This window comes from Phocoena sinus, chromosome 8 (genome assembly GCF_008692025.1).
Source record: "Phocoena sinus isolate mPhoSin1 chromosome 8, mPhoSin1.pri, whole genome shotgun sequence".
NCBI classification, from domain to species: domain Eukaryota; kingdom Metazoa; phylum Chordata; class Mammalia; order Artiodactyla; family Phocoenidae; genus Phocoena; species Phocoena sinus.
This window is the reverse complement of record NC_045770.1, coordinates 53,499,529-53,518,202: the sequence shown is the minus strand read 5'-3', so window position 1 is coordinate 53,518,202 and position 18,674 is coordinate 53,499,529. Positions and strand designations below refer to the sequence as shown.

Genomic DNA, 18,674 nt, shown 5'->3' with positions numbered 1-18,674 from the left:
ACAGGGTGAGATCTCAGAAGAGTGATGATGATGGTGACCCTGAGAGATGGACTTGGCCTATTGCCTTGCCTGGAAACTTCCCCTTGGCTCTCTTGGCATATTTCACGGACTCCGGAGCAAAAATACAATAAACTGCCAACCCATAATAACCAGGGAAATCCTAGCTGATGAAGTTCCTTGTTCACACCAAAGAAAGACAGTGGTGACCGCTTTCAAATTCCGTTTCCAGCAATATGGCTGCTTATTCACTCTAAGGAATTCCCCTAATGCAGGACATGGAAAATACCAAACAAACATATAAACAAACAATTTTTTAAAAATATAGAGAGAGGGGCTTCCCTGGTGGTCCAGTGGGTAAGACTCCACGCTCCCAATGCAGAGGGCGTGGGTTCGATCACTGGTGGGGGAACTAGATCCCACATGCCGCAACTAAGAGTCCGCATGCCACAACTAAGTAGTCCACATGCCACAACTAAAAGATCCCGCATGCTGCAGCTAAGACCCGGTGCAGCCAAAAACAAATAAGTAAATAATAAATAAACAAATAAATATGAAAAAAATATAGAGAGATGACCTGTCAAGAAAGAGAAGGAAATACTCAGAGGTCAGATGACCACGAGATATCACAAATCGCTAGAGGTTCCCAAGCACTGAGCGGGGGACAGTCCTGGGGGTTATCTGCCAGTCCCTAGTGGTCTGGGGATTTTAGTTTTAAAGGTCCAAGGAAAGCAGCATAGTCAAAGTCCTTCAAAAGGTAGAAGTCAGACTGAGACCTCACTTAGGTTAGGATTTCAAAGGGAGACATTTATGCCTTAATGAACAGGTGAATCAGAAAAAAACTAAATTCCACCCCACAAAAGGAGACAGTGAGGAAACTTGGCCCTGGGGCTGGGTGAAGGGAAAGGAAAAGTTTTTAAAGTCTCCTCTGAAAATTCCCAATCACAAGGTGGTCCTCACGTGGGTCTGGTGCTTGACTACGCGTTACCTTGTGGCCAGAAAAGACCCCTAAGTCCAAGCTGAGCATTGAATGTAAAGTGACCCCAAGTCGATGGTTCCACCAGGCACCTGGCAGAAGAAAATGCAAATCCTTCCTTTCTGGACCGATGAATTTTCAACTCAGGCCTCCAAGAAGCCCCACAAAGTTTTAACAACCATGAACCCATGATTTGAAAATTCACAGAACATGGGAGGAAATGAGCCACCGTGAGCAAGAGACAGCAGAAATAATGAACAAAAGAATCACACCTATGAGTACTACAGGTGCTAAAACGATTAGATTTAGTACTACAGTACTAAAACGATCAGATACGGAAAATAAAAGAAATGTGTATAATATTTAAAGAAATATATGAGTAGTCAAAGCATAAACAAGGAACAGACTCTCAAAAAAGACAAAAACAGGTTGACAGATAACCAACTAAAACTTCTATAAATGGGACTGACATATGGGCTTCTTGAGGCTGTTCTATATACGGTCTGTGTGTAGTATCAGAACGAACCCTAGCATTGGAATCAGAAAACTAAAATGCTGTGTGTCTTGGGCCAATCACTGCCTGTCTCTGGGCATCAGTGTCCTCATCTGCAAACAAAAGCATGGAACTAGATCACCTCCTAAGTCCAACACTGTCAACTGATGTTCTGTGATACAACACTTCAACTATTGGGCACCTGGTTTTTGAGTTACCCCTGATTATAAGCATCTTATGAGATTTTAAATCTGTACAATAGTCCATTGAGATAGGGGCTCTTATTATAACCATTTCATGTATTAGGGAACTGAAGCAGAGATTAAGTAACTTGCTCAGAATCCAGAGCTGGTAAGCCAGCTCGGACTCCACCAGCCTGACTGTAGAGCCTGCTCTCTTCCACTATATATCCTTCTACCATGCTTGACTCCTAACACCTGGAATTCCACCTCTAGGATCCCCTGACCTAGGAGAAGTCTCCCACAGCAAGGGGCAGCTCAGTGGCTAGCCCAGGCTGTTAAGAGCAACCAGGATTCCAACTCCAGTGGGTAGCAAGAACATCGTGGAGTTAATTATCAGTAACCAAATATTATTAAGTACATCCTATGAGCAAGGCCTCTGCTCATTTCAGACAAGACGTACATATGACAGAGCAGCCAACGGTGACAGACTGCTAGGGCTTACCTCCTGATCACCCACTTTCAGAAAATGTTTCATTCTGAAAGCACTTCTCTGTGCCTTGGTTTCCTCATGGGTAATATCGGGACGGTAACAGTACCTGATACCCCTGGGTTGTTGCTGTGATTCAGTGAGTTAATACAAGTCAGGTGTGTCATGAGCACGCTGCCGACGGTGGCTCTTGCTTTGTTCTTATTAATTTCAACCCAGCGGGCAGAAGTCGGGCTTGGCCGCAGATGCCCTCGATTCCATTCCAGCCTCCCCCACTTCCCAGCTGTGTGACTTCAAGTCATGGACCCTCTCTGAGGCTCCACGGCCCCATCTGTGAATCAGAAATAACAATGCTTACCTCACAGGTAGTTGTGAGGGTTAAATGGACTGTGAAATGCCTAGTGCAGTGGTTGACATATAATAGGTTCCCAACGAATGTCTGTTCTCACTCGTGGAGCGTTTTCTGCACACTCAGCTTCTCCACCAGGGTTAGAATCCAAAGAGGCAAAGGATTCTGTGCTAAGAGATGCTGGCTGGCTGTTCTTTCCCACCTGGGGAGCTTTCATAAAGAAGTGGGGGGGTGGAAGATATCTAAGCACATCCATTTCACAGCAGGTGAGTCAAGGCAATATGGTGACAGAGGTTTACAGCCTCGGAAGAGGGCCTTCAGGCCATGACCTGGGCTGCTTTGGCTAAAGCCACGGAGATGCGCAGCTGAAGATGCCACTAGCAACAGGGAGGAAGCCCTACCTTTACGAGGATCTGGTCACTGAACCCGCCTAGGGGAGTGACACTGACTTTCCCATTTGGAAATAAAGCAGGTTTATAAATGGTTCTGCAATCAATCTGTACACCCAGGGCTGTGCAGCCTGAGTGATGGGGGACAGGTAAATAGGGATTACATTAAAGGGGGTGCAGAAGGGCAGGGACATCCGCAGCAGTGGCTGCATCCCTACACGAACCCCGACCCCTGCAGGCCTCGGGGAAGGGCAGAACTCCACCCTCGGCTTCTACAGCTGCCTGGTTTTCACTTCCCAAAACACTGGCGGAGGCTGTCCAAAAATGGTTCCCTCACAGGGATTCCTCTTTTGAGCAAATAGGGAACTCCTGAGTTTCAAGCTCCATCTGTATCCCCTTTTAGATTTCATCTTAGGTCACCAGATCCTTCCTCCTCCGCCTAAGACCATCTATGTGTTCACTGAGCCCAGACATTGATTAAGCAGATACAGGGTATTGAAAGAGGCCGGTAGCATGGTAGGGTGGTGGGCATGCCATGTGCTTGGGGTGACGATGAAGGTGCAAACTCAGGGAGGGAAAAGGAATCTTGGAGGATAAACAGATGGTCTGGGCAGAAAGAGCCTGAAACCAGCACGAGGGTATGGGTGGCCATGGCAGCACTGCTTGGACCACTGGACCTCACAAGTGGAAGCACGGCGCCTCACCGGGACAAGACTCAGCATCTTCTCTCCAGCTGGAGAACAGCGTGGTGACCCCCAAGGGCGAGTCAAACAGACCTGGCTTCATACCCCAGTTCCACCAGGTACTAGGACATATGTGTCCCTGAGCAAGATTCTTCTCTGTGTCTCTGTTTGATTGATGGAAAATGGGAGTCTCTATCTCATAGAGCCCAAAACACATAGGTTTTCATAATGAGAATAAAATATGCAATGTGCCCAGCACAGATATTAACCCACAGAACGAGTTCAATCAATGTTCTTTTATCCTGGCTTCACTGCCATAATTGGCACCATCTGTGACAACATATTCTTAGCCTCAGAAGCCTTATTTGCCTTACTCAGTATTTATACAAGAACTAGGATGTTCCAATTAGGATTATTTCTCCAACTTGACTCGAGCAAAATGAATCTGTCCCAAGCCCTCTGACCTCCAGGTTCCCATCGCCAACCAGGATGGATGGTTCTAGCAGGGCCTGGCCACTCAGTAGTCTCTGAGTCACTAATAACGCTAGTTAATAGCTAACATCTCAATAATGGCCAAGTCTTCTATGAAAAGTAAACAATACAGAAGCGAGATTATTGACTGTCTGCTGTGTGCAGGGGAGCTGTCATGGTAGACTCCAAAAGGGTAGAACAAAAAAGCATAACTGGTGTTCCTGTTCGACATTCCAAGAGCTAAAAAGTGTACTCGAGGGCTTCCCTGGTGGCGCAGTGGTTGGGAGTCCGCCTGCCGATGCAGGGGACACGGTTCGTGCCCCGGTCCGGGAAGATCCCACGTGCCGCAGAGCAGCTGGGCCCGTGAGCCATGGCCGCTGAGCCTGCGTGTCCGGAGCCCGTGCTCTGCAACAGGAGACGCCGCGGCAGTGAGAGGCCCGCGTACCGCAAAAAAAAAAAAAGTGTACTTGAAAGATAGAAACGCATTTTTAAAAGAGCAGGATGTAGCAGTAAACATGCTAGGTCAAAGAAACAGTGCCAAGCGCAGGTGGAGTTGTGGGAAAAGCAATCGTGGGCTTTAGAAGTAGACTGACTTGGGTTTGAATCTGCACTACCTTTACTAGTAAGGTATCCTGGGGAAAGGGGGAGAGGGAATGGAGGCCTCCGTTTATTCAGCTGTAAAATGGAGAAAATACCACCTAACTGCTGTGACGATTAGATAACATGGTGAAGGCCTAGCACACAGTGAGTGCTTGATTAGCTGTTAGTTTCTTTTCTCCTCCTTTTCCTCATTTCCCCGTCTCTTCTAGATCACTGACATGACTTTATTTGCTAGTGAATTTGAATGGGTAGTGGATGACTTTTATCTGCCCGTTGATGACTACAGGCCTCTGCACATGTAAATTTTATACGATCAAGTCATCAATTCCTGTGCAAAACCTTTCAGTGGCTTCTCATTCCTTAAACAAGAATAACAGAACATCCCAGCTCCTCTGCCACAGGAGGGCTCAACCTCCCAACACTCTTCCACGGCAATGCTTACCCTAGTGGTACCCACCAGGGTGCTGGGTGGATGACTCATTTTGAGCTAATATTTGTATATGGTGTGAGGAAGCGGTCTAACTTCATGTTTTTGTATGTGGATCTCCAGTTGTCCCAGCACCATGTGCTGAAGAGATAAGCACCTCAGTGTCTCCGAGCCTCAATCACCTCATCTCTAAAACAAGCTTGGAAAGACCGCCTTGTAGGGTACTGTGAGCCCTCAACGAGACAGAGAGAAAAAAGTGAGCTGTGAGGGGTCCCTGGCACACAGCAGCCAGCCAATGCCTGTAACTGAAGAAACAGACAATGGATTAGGAAGTACTCTGAGACACTGGTCATCCTTACTGCAACGGGACCAGAGCTCTCCTATCCCTAAAGATTTTTCACATTCACAGCCCCATGTGCTTGTCACAAGAATCTGTGCTGTCCTGTGGAGAGTGGTTTGCAACCCCCCTTCCCAAGAACCCGATCATCTTTTCTTCTTCCTTTCCCTAATTTTCCTCCCTTAATTTCTACCTTAAGTTTTGCGTTAAATGCTCTTGGTCTTAATTAACTAATCAATTAAAATTTGGTAGCCCACTCACATCTTTTTTGGCAAGGTGGTGGGAAGGCACGAATGAACGAATGAGTCAAGCAAAGAAAAGGCCCCTCATTTAAAGTCAGAACAGTGAAGCCCCTGAGCTAAAGTGATGTACAGGCCACCCCACACGGAGGTGTCGGCGGCAGGCCTGTGTGATGCTCCCTCCAGCTCAGTGCTCTCTATATGCCCCCACTCCCCCTCCCACCCTGGAGAGAGAGTGAGCCTTTTAAATCACATCTCCTTCCTCCACGGTGTTTGCAACACCTCCCAATTTAGTTTTCTCTCTGAATTTCATTAGTGTCCCATTTGCCTCATCTTCCTGATTTCCGAGGCAGGTGTTGAGCAAGAGGCGACTCAGTTGGCAACGAGGGCTCCTGCCTCCTGACTGAGGGTGAGGGAACCTGCAGAGGAGAAGGACAGGGCCCCTGGGCTGCAATTCCCAGAGTGCTCTGGTCCACGCAGCTCAGGCCAACAAACAGTAACTGGGCCCTACCTGCGTGCCAGGCACCGGGGGCTTACAGATGAGGATCTGTGGTTGCCCGGGCCCATGGGGATGGGGGGGACAGTGCCTGTGTGATGCGCTGCAGGGGCGTGGCCCTGCTGGACAAGCAGAGCACTTGCTACATTCCAGGCACTGTTCCAGGTGTAGGAACCCTGCGGGGAACAGCACAAAGTAACTTCCTGCCTTCATGGAGCTTACATTCCAATGGGGGAAGAACAGAAAACAGACAATTAAATTTATAGAGTAATATACAATGCGTTAGGTGGAGATAAATGCTACCTAGAAACACTGAAACAGAAGGGGGGCACAGAAAGACCCAGAGAGTGAGGACTGCCTTCCATCCTCACCTCCTCTACAGCCACTTTTGCTCACGCTGGTGGCCTCCTGCTTCTCCTTGAGCAGCAAACACACTGGTTTGCTGATTCAGCCGCATCTGTGCTTTGCTCCCTTGGATGGTGACCTGGAGATCTACTCACTGCTGTTCCCTCTGCATGAAGAGTTCTCTCCAAGACTGGAAAAAGGCTTCTATGACTTATGCTTTGAGGTGGGAGCGTGTTTATGGTTCAAGGAAGAGCGAAGAGGTCACTGGCATGAGTGAGCAATGGGGTTGGCGGGGAAATGGGGCCGGCTCAGGTGAGTCCTGGTGGGTCAGGGTTAGGCCTGTGGCTTTTCCTCTACATGAGCTGGGGAGCCATTAGCGGGCTTTGAGTCGAAGAGTGATCTGATCTGACTGATGTCTTAACAGACGCCTCTGTGTCAGATCCTGGGAGGGAAGAGTGGTAGCAGATCCCCCTGAGGAGGCCACTGCAAGAATCCAGGTCTGAGATGGTGGCTTGGGCCAGTGTGGGGACAGAGGAGGTGGTCACATGTGCTGAGGAGGGGAGAAAAGTGATGAGGTCAGTGTAAATGTAGCACAAAGTGCGAGGGGAAGGAAGGGGGGAGATGAGGCCAGAGAGAAAAGGGGGACCATTCCAGACAGAAGAGCCCACCAGTGCCAAGGCTCAAATTCAATCCCATCCTGCCAGGCTCAGATCCTACTACCTATGTTTCTTCATTTCTTCTCTCTCTCATTGCAGGTGAGTTCAAGAAGCCTTGCTCTGGACCCAGCTCTCTGGGTGGGGATGAGCGACCCCGTCTCCAGGCTCCAAGAGGCCCCTCTGTCAGAGCTGAGAGCTGCGTTCACGTATAACACCGTGGGATGTTGGGGGAACCAACGAGACAAAGGCCCTGGTTGGGGGGATTTAGAGGAGGAAGAGGAGCCCACATTTCTTGGGTTTAGATGCAGTGGAGGAGGAGATTCAATTTTTAATTTTAACAGTCACGTCCTCCTTACAAGTGAGCATGGATGGGGCTGAAGAGTTTACCTTCAGCCCGATCATCTTCCCTTGCTGAGTGAACCTCAGTTTTCTTATCTTAAAAATGGAATTGTGGGGCTTCCCTGGTGGCGCAGTGGTTGAGAGTCCGCCTGCCGATGCAGGGGACACGGGTTCGTGCCCCGGTCCGGGAAGATCCCACATGCCGCGGAGCGGCTGGGCCCGTGAGCCATGGCCGCTGAGCCTGCGCGTCCGGAGCCTGTGCTCCGCAACAGGAGAGGCCACAACAGTGAGAGGCCCGCGTACCGCAAAAAAAAAGGAATTGTAAGAACTACCTCTTGGGGTTGCGGCAGTTCGATGAGATGCACCAGTCAAGTACTTGGCACAATGCGTCAATAAATGTGACCCTAGTTTACCTGTCCCTCTCTACGAAAGGCAAAAATCTTAATAGGTGTCCTCAGAGAACCATTATGTCTCCACTGCCGAGAATTTATCCAAGTTTGTAGTTATAAACATTCATCAGGCTGAGAGCAGAGGCTTCCTTCGTTTCTGTTTTTGTTCCCTGTTACATCCTGAGAGTCTAGCATGGTGCTGGGCCTTTTTGTCAATATTCAATATGTCTCTGCTGAATTGCTAAATAAATGACTGAATCAGAGGTTATGAATATCTAGGCTCTGGTGCTTTTTAGCTGGGAGACCTCAGACAAGATAATGTCTCTGAGTCAAAAAAAATAAATTACTGATAATCCCTTTAGAATGTGTTAATATTATTAGGTCCGAATATGAGTTATTTGGTAGGTACACCAGATGAAAACAACTCAATGAAATGTACCAAAAAAAAAAAAAATTCTCTGAGTCTCAGTTATCTTACCTGTAAAATGGAAATCATAATATCTACTATGGCAGAAGCAGTTACCACACATCAAATATCGACATTTCCCAGAGGCCTAGAAGTCAGGCAGGACCACGTGGCTAGGTTTGGCCCACTGGCTGCGTGTCACTTCTGGGCCAAAGCATTTCAGAGCCAGTGCCTAACCTCTGACTACCTCTTCCCCTGCTGCGGAGACCAAGGTGGCCACTCGTTCCCGGGGCTACACCTAAAATACGGCAGAGCTTTCATCAGGCTGGCCTCTGAGTCACCAGGTAGAGCAGAGCCCTCCACCTCCCCCCGGGTTAGAGCAAGCAATAAACCACTGTGTTAAGCCACTGAGATTCTGGAGTTCATTTATTACTGCGGCATTAAATGAGCCGCGACAGACTCAGACTTCTACCCTACAAGATAAAAAGTGCTTGGTTCTTAGGAGGTTTTCAATACAGGGCTCACTCCCTGGGTCCTGGCTCCTTCCTCGGCTTCTGTAGCCTTCCTCATGACCCAGACTCTATGTATGATTCTCCCTTTCAAGCTAGAGAAGAAACATGGCAGACAGAACAGAGAGAACATTCTCTCTGCCGTGTTTCTTCTCTAGCTTTAAACATCCTTCTACTTCCCCCCGACCCCCCAAGTGTGTTCTGTTTTTGTCATTGCACAGCAGTATAAGAAAAGCCTCTGGAGAGCCATTCTGGGCAGCTGGACCTGGCCCCCGGACTGCCTGTCCTCTGGGCAGCCGCCCACTCACCTGCTCTTACCTCATTCCCAGCTATGCCTCTGATCCCACTCCAACTCAGTGTGAAATGGAACCACCAAACTCTGGACCCCGCCCTTGGTGACCTGGGCCCCAGAATGACTCTCATGGCCACTGCAGCCTCTGTGGGCCCGGACCTGCACGGTGCTTCCTGGCTGCCAGCTCCCCCATCACATCCTCACTGGATGGCTGGCCCTTGCCTGTTCTGTCCGCCCACCATGCTGGCTGCTGGCTTTGGCTTCCAGCAGCCACCAGTCCTGCTACTGCATCCGCTTCCCAAGAAAGCCACCTCCACCTCGGCCTGACCTTCTCCACTCCCCATGTGGCTTAGTGGCAAAAGCCTTCAAACAGAAAGTATGCCTCTTTTCAGATTCCAAGATGACATTTCTCATCAAGACCGCAGGTTTGCAGTCGATGATGCAGAAAATCACAGCAGACAAGGGGACTGACCTGGCTCCATGTCAGCATGTTCTGAAGAGTCAGCAGTGTCCGTGGGCCCTGCAGCCCTCTCTCCGGGGCCATGGGATCCTGGAGGATGAGACGGGATCCTTTCTGTTAAAGCAGAGAACACAGACCCAAGTGAGCGAGGTGGCAAGGTGTCCCTGACCCGGTCTCACAGATCTGTCCCTGGCAGTCAGGGCAAATGCACACCAGTAGGGAGAGGGGGCTTGTTACTGGTCCCATAGCCATGAAGAGAAGCAAGTGGGCTCCCAGACACCCTGGGAATCCCACACAAACGTACTCTCTGCAACCTTCGTTTCTTCTCCCATCTCATCTGGTCTTGTCTGACAGCCATTGTTGACATCTTTCCTCAAGCTGACCAAACCCCTCAAGGGCAGGGACTGCAGATCGGTCCTCTTTACAACCCAGGCAGCTTGGAGCAAAGTAGAGTGTTTCGTGAAGGACTGCCTGTACGCTGTGACGGGGGTGGGGAGTGTGTGCAATGTGTGGCCGAGGCACTGGCCCCTGCAAGAGTTCTACCATTGATTCACTGGGCAAATAAATACATCACTGAACCTTTTGAACCTTAGTGTCCTGCCCTATAGGATGGGCCCATCTTCCCTGTGATATACCGCATGGGAGTATGGGGAGTCACGCAGGCAGAATTCCTTACACACAAGAGCCTGGCCCTGGCCCACTTGCTTATCACTCTGCAAACCTCTAGTAAATCACTTCCCCTCCTTGAGCCTCTGTCTGAAAGAGAAAAATTCTGAACTAGGCTACTTGTCAGGTCCTTTCTGCCCCTAGAATTCTGTGACAATGTTGATTCATCTCTGCACCTCCAGTGCCCAAGGAGATATCTGTACACAATAAAGGTTTGTGAAATGAATAAAAGAAAGCCTATCTCACTCAAAAGAAGAGTGTGGAGAGGCTGAAAGGTTGTAAGCCATCTGCCTTAGGTCATTGCAAAAGGAGGAGCTGGGATTTGATCGCAGGTCCTCATATACTTAGGTCATTGCAAGAGGAGGAGCTTTTTATATAAAAGACACTCTAGGCTAAAGGACAATGCATGAAGGATACATTTAGGCATCTGAGGCAAAAAGTCATTGTTGGAGAAATTCCCTGAATACCTATTTGCCAAATATACCCAGGAGCCTAGCTAAGAAGACATTATTGTCTATCACAAGGTGAGGAATGACTGGTAATCGTCATTAAAGACAAAATTCTCCTAGCTGTGAGATTTTGCTAGTTTCATCTGCATTTCCTGTTTCTTTATTGTAAATTCTCATTATTCTAAACACAGAGTGATTATATTAGGTGGGAACATTCGCCAGCCTCTGCCCAGGTGCAGAGTACCCCTTCCCTCGGGGGTTAGGCTCCCGAACACGCCCCAGGTAGAAGATCTGATGGGCCGAAAGAGAATCAACAAGACAAAGTTTAGAGGTAAACCTAGAAAAGTCCTGATAAATCATGCTATATTCACTAAGATAAACAATTGGCAGTACACTCCATAGGAGATGACTACCATTTTATTGGGCAGTAATAGTTATTGTGCCTTAATTTCTATTTACTACGCCTTGATCATGATCAGTTTACTCTCCAAAATTTCAGAGAGGAGCAGGAAATTGTTTTACTGTAACAATGGACATGGTGAGAGGCCCTTCCTCTTGCGTAAGGGCCTCTCCCCATATGCCCAGAGCCTTGAGAATTTTAGGACTCAAAGCTGTTGGCTTTGCCCCCAAGGGTCCTGCTGGGGTCCTAGTCCTATCCTGTGACTTGGATGAAACACTCAGGGTCTTTCTCAAACCCCTCTCCTTTGTGCAGGTCACACAATTCCACTCTGCCTCTGTAGCTTCAGGCCAAAGCTTGTGCTTTGGGCCGTCATCTGTGTCTCATTTAATCCAAGCCACCCCCCCCACCCCGGCCCTTTAAGAAGCTGCAGAACTGCAGTTCCACCATCTTTGCCACGCTTCCAGGGAAAGCCTCAACTCCTTTTCTTCTATTTACTTTTATTTTCAAGGTGTATCCCTGAATTCCCTCTTTCTCAAGGTACAGTCAACACATGGCACATGCAGGAGGACTGGTTCCAGGACCCCCTCATGGACATCAAAATCCATGGATGCTCAAGTCCCTTATATAAAACGGTGCAGTATTTGTATAAAACCTACACACACCCTCCCAATATACGTTAAATGACCTCTAGATTACCTATGATACCTGACACAATGTAAACGATATGGAAGTAGTTGTAAATACGATGTAACTGCTACGTAAGTGGTTGCCAGTGGGGCAAATTCCAGTTTGGTTTTTGGAACTTTCTAGAAATTCTCCCCCTGAGTATTTTTGATCCATGGTTGGTCGAATCCACAGATGTGGAACCCAATGGATATAAACAGCCGGCTGTACCTCCAATAAGCACCACATGACTGTTAATGAAACCCAAACTGTTAATGGAACCAAAATGCCCATGGGTTGGTCAAAGGCTTTAGAAGTATTATACTTATGCCCTAGCACTTTATGAAGGGAAATCCAGTTAGGTCGGAATGAGGGTGTATCCATTCCTTTACTTGTTCACTCACTCATTCATCTCTATGTTGAGTGTTAGGTGTGATTCAGGACACACCGATGACTCAGAAGCAAACCACGCCCTCGGGAAACTCACAGGATGACAAGGAAAATATGACAACATGGCCGCAGGTCATGGAAATACTTGGCAGTTTTGTAAGTGGATACAGAAAAAACAGTGAGAGGACGGAGGAATGGAGAGGTCACCCTGGCTGACAAATCAGGGAGCAAACGGGAGTCACAATATACCGTTTAAGCCCAGCCTTGCACCAGAGATAGTGTCAGGTGGGGTGGCATGGACACAGGGCAGGGCACTCGTGTGAGGAAGGAAGTCACAGGAGGAGAAAGCGTGACAAAGAATGAGTGCGGGGCTTCCCTGGTGGTGCAGTGGTTGAGAGTCCGCCTGCCGATGCAGGGGACACGGGTTAGTGCCCCGGTCCGGGAAGATCCCACATGCTGCGGAGCGGCTGGGCCCGTGAGCCACGGCTGCTGAGCCTGTGCTCCGCAACGGGAGAGGCCACAACAGTGAGAGAGGTCCGCGTACCGCAAAAAAAAAAAAAAAAAAGAATGAGTGCGGGCTGTGTGGAGGGAAGCAGAGGATATCACACCTGACAGGGGACGTGGACCCCAATGAGCAGGGCCCTGCAAGCCAAGGCAGAGAAAGTAGCCATTATTCAATGAGTGATAGAGAGCCACCGAAGGCTTTGGAGCAGAGATGGGATGTAATTGGAGATGTGCTGTAGGAAGATGGATCTGGCAAGCTTGCACAGTTTGAATTGGAAGGGGAGGGAGCTAATTGTGTGCCAGGCACTGGGCAGAGTGTTCGGTGCTGGTACATATTTGATCTCAGTTAACCTTCTAAACAACCGTAGGAAGCAAGCCTATTCCTTCCAGACGAGAAAATGAGGCTTTGGGGAATTTCAGCAGCTTGCCACTAATCCCCCAGCTAGGAAGTGGTGGAGACGACATCTGGATCCTGTGTTTTCCCTTTCCAGGTGAGCCTTAAAGCATGCTGTGACCCTGCACAGACACGTACACCGGACCCCCCAGTACACCTTCTGCTCCCAGCATACCTCCCACCCGCCCTAGGATGGGGGGAAGCGGGATATTTCCTGGGCTGCCTTTTGAGAGACTCAGATGAAATTAAGTGCCAAGGGCCTTTGCTCCTGCTAGCTTTCCCCAAAGTGACACCAAATCAAGCAAAAAAGACAATACCTTGACTTAGGTCCGAAACAACATGGACTACAGTCTCTTGCAGAGAATTTCAAAGGTAGCGGGAGACCACCCTCCTCTCTTATAAGGCATGCTTGCTTCTGTCTTTCCCTTCTCAGCTAAGCTTCACAGGAGCAGTGGACCCAGGAGCCCAGGGGAACATATTTGAATACCCAAGACTCTGCTGGGCCATGGAGGATGTCAATGAAGAACCCAGCATCTATGGGCTGACTTCACTGTTTGGGAGAACTGCCCAGAGGACTCGATGTACTCCACCTGCAGCCTGGAGAGAATGATTATGAATCCCTCCCATCAAGATGCCTGCTGCTAAAACTTGTTTTTTTTCAAGGGAAAAAAAAAAGATTTCCTCATTCTAAGTACGGGACATGGTGATGGCTGTACCGTACACCTGACAGTCGAGGGTGCAGGCTTTCTTCGAGGAAGCCTGGCACAGTGGCATGAGCAGCGACTTTGGAAGCAAATAGGGTGGATCTTAACCACACCCCACCGGGTTACCAGCTATGTGGTTTTGGGCAGGCCATTTAGCTCCTTAAATTTCCTCATTATTAAATGGGAATGATCATAAGGGATTAGAGAGACTAAGTGCCAGGCACTTGGTACATACAGAAGAATGTGTAATAATTTCTTCTTGTCTTTACGTGCAACATTCTGGCTTCACCCTCCCAGTGGGGTTGCTCTCCTCCTCACAAAGTTACCAACTGAAGAAATGGATATTTGGAGAAAAAAGTGCTGCAGCTATAGCAGGTTGTTCATACCCTTGACCTAGCGCTTATTACCAGTGTCTTAGAATTAGGTGTCAACACGTCCTTCTCCTCCACCAGACTGGGACCTCCCTGAAGACGCTGACCACAGTGGCTTCAATTCCCGGCACACAGATGTCCCGTTCTGCCTTAGTTCCGTTAGATTGAGATCCAAGCAAACCACACCGTCTGCAGTTCTTCTGGGATTTTATTTTTCCAGCCTGGTTTGAAGAGTGACTTCTAAGCAACGCCTTCAAGAGCAAATCCAATCCTCTGAAAACCATCTCCTTAGCATGGAATCATTAGCATGGAATGCTTCACCTTGTTAGTCTGCTAAGACCTTTGGTTCCTAATCCAAGCCAATTACATGAGCCAACATATTCAATAACATCTTAATAATGCCAAACCTCCCGGGTCTCTGGACAGAATCGGATGAGGTTGAGAGAGCTGGGGTCTAACAAGATACCAGAATGGTGTATGGCAGACGGGAAGGAGATGAAGCATTAAAACTAGATTCAAACCCTGGCTTGTACAGTTGGGACAGCCCTGTGTAGTGCCTGGGATGGGGATACATGCTCAGCAAAGGTTCATTCCCTTCTCTTCCTCTGACTCCAAAGAAAAGCAAAGCCATGAAACTTGTTTCAAGCAAACGGGGAGAGAAGAGAAGATTCGCCACGTTCCTGAGTCCACTTAGAAAATTGATTTTTTTTTTAAGCTTTTCTCCCTGAGGACTGAAGGAAGCAGGTTATTTCATTTTAATTATGGTTGCTCCAGCTGCCGCTTGTGAATCGCCAGACCAATTTTCAGATTAAAAAGAAAAACACACATACACACCCCCAGAGACAAACTCATCGACAGCATCTACTACGTTCGCAGAAGGACACCTCCTTCAGAGAGCACATCCAGGAGGCGGAGAAATTTGGACTGTCCTGCTCGAGACACTCAGGTCCAGGCAGAAATCCCCGGACGTGCTCACCACCTGCCTCCCCTCCCACATCGCCTCCTCTCGGCCCCCAGCGTCCAAGCCCAGCTGGTGAGCCACACAGCAGCATAATGGAATGTTTCATGTCGAGCAGCTGTGCACTTTTAATGCACACAGGGGGAAATAAAGGCAGCAGATGGTTTTATGTAATCTTCCTGTGAATTTTTCACTGGGTATCCTCATTCACGAAGGCCTGAGTTTTTTTTACAGGACCTCCATGGGTCCAGTGAGCCAGCCCCAGACTTGGGGGCCGGTGAGGATGGGTCTCTCATGCAGGGAAAGTGGGTGGAGCTCATTTGCCATTTTCTGGCCCATAGGCTGTATCCAGGTTTCCACTCAGTATTCTCCTGTGCGGTTCTCCCCCTGTGGCCTCCCCAGCAGCTCTCAATGTTAGCCACGACAGACGATGGCTCATGAATCCTTCACAGGTGAGCTGCCCAAATCCGCACCACATGCGGATTTTTCTTGCAAAGGATTGAGGCGGATCCATGCTATTGCAGGGACCTTTGTGAGGGAGAAGATTGGGTGGAGCAGATGGGGCATCAGCGTTCAGCTGCCTGAGGGTAAGACAAAAGAGACTGGGCTCTCACCAGACAAAGATCATCTGCTTACGGCGATGCATAAGAACTCTGCCTATAAGACGTGGCATAGAAGCAAGCACAGGGTGGGGGGTAAACAGTTCTCAGGCACTACAAAGCAACCTGCTGATGTCTGTGGAAGCAGTGGAAAGTTTTCTCAGTTTTCTGAATCTTGCTTTTACTGCACCAATGTTCACCTTTAAGCCCTTCAGGCACACCATCAAAAATTCTGCGATTTGGGCTTCCCTGGTGGCTCAGTGGTTGAGAGTCCGCCTGCCGATGCAGGGGACGTGGGTTCGTGCCCCGGTCCGGGAAGATCCCACATGCCACGGAGAGGCTGGGCCCGTGAGCCATGGCCGCTGAGCCTGCGCATCCGGAGCCTGTGCTCTGTAACGGGAGAGGCCACAACAGTGAGAGGCCCGCGTACCGCAAAAAAAAAAAAAAAAAAAGAGAGAGAATGAAACCCTTTGTTGTTATAAGCCACTATGATTTGGGGGTGATGTGTACCCAGCATTAACGAGCTGATCTGACAGATTCATGGGTTCTATGAGAATTGTCGTATTCTTATTTTTAATTGAAGAATAGTTGCTTTACAATATTGTGTTAGTTTCAGGTGTAGAGCAAAGTGACTGCGTTATATAAATTTATTTTTTTCCGATTCTTTTCCGTTATAGTTTATTATAAGATATTGAATATAGTTCCCTGTGATATACAGTAAATTCTTGTTTATCTATTTTAAATATGGTAGTGTACATCTGTTAATCCCAAACTCCCAATGTATCCCTCCCTCCACTTCCCCTTTGGTAACCATAAGTTTGTTTTCTATGTCTGTGAGTCTGTTTCTGTTTCGTAAATAAGTTCATTTGTGCTGTTTTTTTAGATGGAATTGTCATATTCTTGAAGGACCCTGCCTCCTTGGCCATCATTGATTGGTTCAAGGCTGGATGCCTTAGTAAAGCCAGATTAATCACAGTTCTGGGGGAGAGCAGAAACTGGTCAAAGCTGGACCAGTTAGAATTCTTCCCTGGGATTTCTGAAAACAGGAAGTGACGAAGAATGTAGTCTCTAGTAGTGACGATTGTAAGATATGAAAATTTGCTAGCTATTGGTGGCCATGTGAGTGTTACGGGTTGAATTGTGTCCTCCAAAAAAAGGTTATGTTGGCAGCCTAGCCCCCATGCCTGAGAATGGGACCTTACTTGGAGATAGGTTCTTTGCAGAGGTAATCAAGTTAAAATGAGGTTACTGGGGTGAGCCCTCATCCAATATGGCTTGTGTCCTTATAAAAACGGGAAAATTTGGACACAGAGAAGATCAGAGTTATGCTGCCACAAGCCAAGGAACTACCAGAAGCCACGAGAGAGGCCTGGGGTAGACCCTTCCCTTCAGAGGGAACACAGTCCTTCTCACACCTTGATCTTGGACTTCTAGCCTCCAGAACGGTGAGACAAGGAATTTGTTGTTTAAGCCTCTCAGTTGTGGTGCTTTGTTATGGCAGCCCTGCAAACTAACACGGAAAAAAATAGGGAGAGCTGGTTTGCAGGGAGAGAAAGAAGCTCACAAGTATAAGAGAAGTGACCAGAGCAGCAAAAAGAAACAGAACAAATCTTAACAGAATTAGAAGTGTGAACCCAATTCCACTGCATCGCTGCATTTTCTCTGGCTGCAAGGTTCAACTCCTTGGATTTGACGAGGCAGTAGTAAAAGTCCCTCTGTTTTGAGTAAGTTCATTCTGGGGTTTCTGTCACCTTGAATCAAGAGTCCTAAGCAGCACTGTTATTAATATTTAATCATCATCATTAATGTTAAGAAAAGAAAAGAAAAATGTAGGTGGCTCCAAGCAGTGCTGGACTGACCAGAATGGTGATGGACGGACAAGCAGGCTCACTGCTTCCAAATGCTGTCCAAACATGTCCCAGGAAGAGACAGGGTTCCCTCCTGTCTGGGTACGGCCACTTTCATATATTCACACAGATTAATCTGCTTGCTGTTTTCTTTAATCCAGTAACAGCCAGAATAAAATCTGAAAAGGATTTTCTTCTGCACAGTTATGCCTTTCTTCCCAATCCAAACACAACTGCGTGCCTGGCCCCTTGAAATGCTCCAAAACAAAACAAGTCCAGCCCAAATCCCTCATCTCTTTTCATGTTATTTTCTTGGCTGCACAAACTTAGGGGCCTTTGTTTCTTCTGCTCTGCCCTTGGACGCTTCCTGTCCACATTCCCCTCTGTGTGACCTCCTACGTCAGCAGCAAGGGCTCCAAGCTAGCAGGAGAGAGGCAGTCAGAGGGAAGGCAGCTTGGAAAGTATTCACCATCCTGGACAAGAGCTGAGGTCCCCTGAAACAACTCACCAGCCCTCTGGAATAACCAGTGCACACGGGCCCTCCAGGGCAGAATATGGCCGCATAGCGGGGTCTGGTTTATGAGTCTGCTCTTGTAGAATAGAAGATAATTGTTCAAGCTGTCCTTGAGCCTCTGCGGCTGCAACCGTTGTAAGAATAAGCGGAATCATTCTACCTTGACCACCCCACAAAAGAAGAGAGAAACGGCTCTCTTCCAAAGGACTAGGGACAGCAATTATCCACATGAGCAAGATTTGATGACTGCAGAGATTACAGAGCTCATTGCCCTGCCCCAAAGTAAAGGAGGATCCTGGTTTTTTTCCACATCTGTTCAATCCAGGAGAACAAACAAGAATATGATGCCTGTATCAAGCTGCCAGCTGTCTTGATGAGAGAAATTAGAAAAAAAAAGAGCAGTTTTCTGGGAGGGGTGAGGGCCAACTCAGCCTCGAACAAAGAGGGTGGGGAGGGTGAGAGGACTGAATGGATGCTGTGTCCTTCGTTTGTTTGCTCTCAGGCCCCTTCCCCACACTTGCTCCTCTGCTCTATCTCATGGGGAACTGCAATGCTCAGAATCCTTTGCCCACTGGCTTCTGGACAGGTGGGCTTATGAATGGAGGACCCTGGCAGCAGATTGGAGGTAAGAAGAAGAGAGAAGCGAGGGTATCTCTCCTTCTCTTGCTTGTTTTAGACAGCATCCCTGGCAGT

At 48.3% G+C, this 18,674-nt stretch overlaps 1 long non-coding RNA gene across 1 annotated transcript in view; it reads right to left on the bottom strand.

The window, feature by feature from the left end:
• LOC116758103 overlaps positions 1 to 18,674 on the bottom strand; it is a 291,549-nt gene that overhangs the window by 61,369 nt on the left and 211,506 nt on the right. The window contains exon 3 of the long non-coding RNA XR_004351144.1: positions 9,535 to 9,636. This is a non-coding gene — a long non-coding RNA (uncharacterized LOC116758103). The remainder of the gene's footprint in view (positions 1 to 9,534; positions 9,637 to 18,674) is intronic.